The following is a 5357-nucleotide window of genomic DNA, read 5'->3' on the forward strand; positions in this document are numbered from 1 at the left end:
GTAAGGGTAGTCTTTTTGTTGTTAAAGCAGAAATTAACAACATGGGTTTTGTCTTTATAAATATGTATGCGCCTAACACAGGGAGAGAAAGAGGGGTTCTAGTTGGGAGTCTTAGACAGGAACTCTCACAGGTAGCGCCTTAGGAGACGCTGGTGGTCGGAGGGGACTGGAACTGTACAATGGATTTTACAAAAGACAGAAATGGGGAAGAGCCTCATTCAGTGTCAGTGGGAGTGTTAAGGGACATCATTAATCAGTTTGACCTAGTGGATGTTTGGAGAACTAAACATCCAAACACAAGACAGTATACATGGGTCAAGGTTTTTGGGGCTAGGGTGAGTGCAGCCCGACTAGATCGGTTTTACATGTCTAGGAATCGGAGCAATAGGCTGCTGGGTGCTACCATTCTCCCGGTGGGTTTTTCAGATCATCACATAACCATGGCTCGGCTGTCTATTTCACCAGGGCCCCGGCAGGCATCTTATTGGAAGTTCAATGGAAAGCTCTTACAAGATGCCACTTTTTGCTCAGGTTTCCAGACTTTTTGGGAAAGGTGGGGGCAGCGAAGAGAGGAGTATGAGTCTCTGAGTCAATGGTGGGATGTGAGGAAAGTGCAAATTCGGCTTTTCTGTCAACAGTACACAGCTCTCTCATCCTCAGAGGCTAGGAGAGTATTGGGGGAACTAGAGCGGTGTATTAGTGAGATGGAGGTAGAGATGGTGGGGCAAGGCAATGTATGCCTCCAGGCTAATATAGCCGAATTACGTAGGGACCTGGGCAGTTTTTTCCAGGTTAAAGCAAAGGGAGCAAGGTTCTCCATGTAAGAGCTAGGTTCTCCATGTTCAAGGAGATGGATGCTCCCAGCTCCGTCTTCTTTGGTTTGGAAAGACAGAGCAGTGAAGCCAAGGGTATGCATTGTCTACGGCTGTCTGATGGGCGGGTGACCTCTGTGGTGGGGGAGATGCGGGAGCGGACTGTGGAGTTTTATACTGAATTGTATAGCGCAGAAGTGTGTGATCCTATGTGTGCTCAGGTCTTGTTCGCAGGACTCCCTAAGCTCTCTCGGGCACAGAGGGATGAAATGGACATTCCTCTGTTGTCACATGAACTGGCAGATGCCGTAACCCAGATGTCCCCCGGTCGTGCACCGGGAGTCGATGGACTCCCAGTGGAGTTTTACAAAAATTTCTGGGGAACAATTGGATAGGACTTCTTTTGCGTGTTGCGTGAATGCGTCGGGGTAGGAGAGTTGCCGATGAGCTGCCGTCGGGCGGCTCTGACTCTCCTGCCTAAAAAAGGGGACTTGTGTGAACTTAAGAACTGGAGGCCTGTGGCATTACTCTGTGCGGACTACAAGATATTTGCCAAGGTCCTCGCTAACAGACTGAAGTCCCATCTGGATTCGATAGTGCAAAGGACCAAACATATTGTGTACCGGGACGCTCAATCACGGACAACTTGTTCTTAATTAGGGACATGTTGGACTTGTCGAGAGGTTCTAATGTGAACTTTGGACTGGTCTCTTTAGATCAAGAGAAGGCTTTTGATAGAGTGGAACATGAGTATCTGTTTAATGTGATGTCTGTGTTTGGGAAGAGTTTTGTGACCTGTGTGAAGCTGTTGTATGCTGGTGCGTCATGTATGGTCAAGGTGGGAGGGGGGCTCAGTAGGCCAGTCTGGGTGAGACGGGGCATTAGAGGGCATCCTTGTCTATCTGGGCAGTTATACACGCTAGCCATTGAGCCTTTTTTAGGACTTTTACGCAGGAGACTGCAGGGAGTGTGCTGGACAGGCATGGGTGTGGTGACAGGAATAGCAGTGTCAGCATATGCAGATGATGTTTCTGTGATGGTCAGGGATGGTCAAGATATGCTGGCACTAGAGACCAGTCTGAAGGTGTACGAGGGAGCTTCATCAGCCAAGGTAAACTGGGGTAAGAGCAAAGTTCTGTTATGTGGGGCATGGGGGGATAGGGTCCCTCTGCTTCCAGTGGGTTTGCAGTGGGGTTGTGAAGGGCTTAAAGTGTTGGGGGTGTACCTGGGCTCGGAGAGGTGGGTCAGGAAGAACTGGGAGGGGCTGTCACAGGCAGTGGTGTCAAGACTGGCCTGGTGGAGGTGACTCCTGTTCCAAGTGTCATATAGAGGGAGGGTAACAACCTGGTGGCATATTCCCTATGGCATAAACTGGCTGTCCTCAACCCCCCCGCCGGTCTGCTCGCAGACCTGCAACACAAGCTGGTGGACTTCTTTTGGTCGGGCCATCACTGGCTGAAGGCAGCAGTGTTGTACATGACCGTCCACGAAGGAGGACTGGGCCTGGTGAAACTGGAGAGCAGGATGGCTGCTTTACGGCTAAAGGCGGTGCAGAGACTGCTGTACCATACTGATGTTGGCTGGAGGGAACCAGCATGCACGCTACGAGAGCTGGCGGATTAGGGTTGGACCGGCAACTGTTCCTCATGAAGCTGGAGAGGCTGAGTACAGCAGGTCTCTCAGATTTTTACTCTGCAATGCTGAGGGCCTGGCAGCTGTTAAGGTCCACACGGGAAGGGGGTGTGGAGCCTGGGCTGTGGGTGTGGGAGGAGCCTATCTTACATAACCCAGCCATCCCTTTGAGATCGGTTCAGTCGGCCACTCTGCAGAGGCAACTGATGGCAGCGGGTTTACAAAGGCTGGGTGACCTGAGACTGCTGGGAGAGGAGGGGTGGAAAACCCCGGAGGTCTTGCAACAAACAGGAATAACGTCTCTTAGTCTGCTGGAGAGATTCCTGGAGGAGGTCCAGGAGGCACTGTCTGAGCCGGTAAGGGGGGTGTTTGAGAGGCCAAAGGGAGAGGGGCCACCAATGTTTCGTCCACTGCAGGTGACGGCAGAGACTGGAGATTGGCAAGGGGGTCTGGAGGACTTGTTAGATTTTAACACTCCGAGCCTGGGGGAGTTTGAGGGTGTGGGAGGTAAAAGCCCTCTACAACCTCTGCGTTAAGGTTAGTAACATTAGAAGCCTAACAGGAGTGAAGGCACATCAGGGGGTATGTGGGTTGGAGAGTATGGTGGGTTTTAGATGGAGGGGGCTCTACAAACCCCCAGTACCAAAGAGGTCAGGGGACCTCCAGTGGAGGGTTCTTCATGGAGCCCTGGCCACTAACAGCTGGTTGGCACGGGTTGAACCGGGAATCGGGCTGGGGTGTCCTTTCTGTCAAATGAAAGAAACTGTGATTCATGTGTTTTCTGTGTGCACCAGGTTAATGCCATTAATTAATGTCTCTGCTGGAATGTCTGTGTGAGAGGTTGGGGGTGGTTTTTGCTGTTGGGATGTTTATAATGGGATACAGGTATTCGAGTAAAGAGAAAGCCAAATGTGTTTTGTTGAATTTTCTGTTTGCTCAGGCAAAGTTAGCTATTTGGCTAACAAGGAGGAACAGGGTCAAAGGTGGTGGGATGATAGACCCTTTACTATTGTTTAATGGGATGGTCTCTGCGCGCCTTAGGGTTGAGTTTGAGTTCTATAAAATGATAAAATGTGTGGAGATGTTTGAGGAGATATGGTGTGTTGGGGGGCTGTCTGTATAGCTGGGGAAGATGTTTTGGATATACGGTTGTAGTAGAGGGTATTGTTTTGGGTATTGTGATGGTGGTTTGTATCATGTGGTAGATGGAAAGGTGAGTATGGTACATGTATGTGGTACAGGATATATTTTTGGTTTTTATTTTTAAGGGGGGTGAGTTTTAAATGAAATGAGAATGTTTCAGTAAAGAAAGACCAAAAGTCAAAAAGTCTCTCTTTCTCACTTTCTCTTTCGCTCTCTCTCACTCTCTCACTCTTTCTCTTTTCTCTTTCTTCTCTTTTCTCTTTCTTGTTTCTCTCTCTCTCTCTCGCTCTCTTTCTCTCTTGCTCTCTTTTGCTCTTTCTCTCTTTCTTTCCTTCTCTCTCACTCTTTCACTCTCTTTCTCTTTTAATCCATCTTTCTTTCTCATTCTCTTTCTCTCTCACTCTCTTTCAACCTTTCACAAAAGGTAGTACTAAAACACTTGAAGTAGACATTCTAGAGTTAAGTCAACAAGTTACTATATCATTGTGTTTACTTGATAGCTACCTACACAAATAGCTAGCTAGGACAAAGTGTAACCTGTTGAGGATGGGGGCGCTGTTGTGACTATTTATGCTAATCGTGTAATTTTTGAAACGGCTTCCCACAAAATCCTTGATCGTACAATATGCATATTATTATTATTATTGGATAGAAAACAGTCTATAGTTTCTATAGGAGTTGAAATTTTGTCTCTAAGTGGAACAGAGCCCATTCTACAGCAATTTCCCTGACATGGAGTCAGATTTCAGAAATTTTGGCCACTGTTCTGGAGTCAGTTAAAAGGGCACTGTTATTGCTATGACTATACGGACACTGCTTACGTCTTCCCCTGGATGCCTTTACGTGATGACGATTTGAATGGGGTCGATTGCGCGTTCACAGGCCCTATAAATAAAAAAACCCTGTAGGTAGGAGCTCCTTTGCAGCTGCGTCATGCGCGTGGAGGACATCGACCTGCTATTTTTCCAAGCGTTAGTTTAGCCTGTTATATTTTTCCGGTCATGTTTTTACTCGTTATAGGAGTTAAAAACATCATAAGGTAGTTAATTTAAAGCGTTTTATAGCAATTTATATCCGTTTAGTGCGATTTTGGGACATTTATTTCTTTAACGCTGTGAATAGCTGGGCACGCTTCCAGTTCATCCCGAACGCAGTTGGCATTTCCACATGGCAAGAGGACAGCTTTCCACCAAAAGATGATTACTCCCAAGAAAGGATCCTTTGCCCAAGATACTGATGGAAGAACAGCTCAAAGTAGGACATTTTTATTATGATAAATCGTGTTTCTGTCGAAAAATTTTAGTGGCTTAGGACGCCATGTTTTTTGACGTAGCTTCGCTTGGCGCAAACTGTATTGAAAAGTAAGGATAAATTAAAAAATGTAATTCCGCAATTGTATTAAGAATTAAATTGTCTATCAATCCCTGTCCACCCTATATTTTTTAGTCACGTTTATGAGTATTTATGTATAAGAGTAGATCACTGTCTAAGTGGCGCAAGGACATTTTCTGACCAGCTGAGCTACATTTCACATTGTCTAACCATGATTTTGGTGGCTAAATATAAACATTTTCGATCAAACTCTATATGGATTGTGTAATATGATGTTACAGGAGTGTCATCTGAAGAATTCTGAGAAGGTTAGTGAAAAAATTAATATATTTTGGCGATGTTGACTTTTATCACTCACTTTGGCTAGAATCAATGCTGGGCTGCTATGTGCTATGTGCTATGCTAATATAACGATTTATTGTGTTTTCGCTGTAAGAC

This window comes from Salvelinus namaycush, chromosome 8 (genome assembly GCF_016432855.1).
Source record: "Salvelinus namaycush isolate Seneca chromosome 8, SaNama_1.0, whole genome shotgun sequence".
NCBI classification, from domain to species: domain Eukaryota; kingdom Metazoa; phylum Chordata; class Actinopteri; order Salmoniformes; family Salmonidae; genus Salvelinus; species Salvelinus namaycush.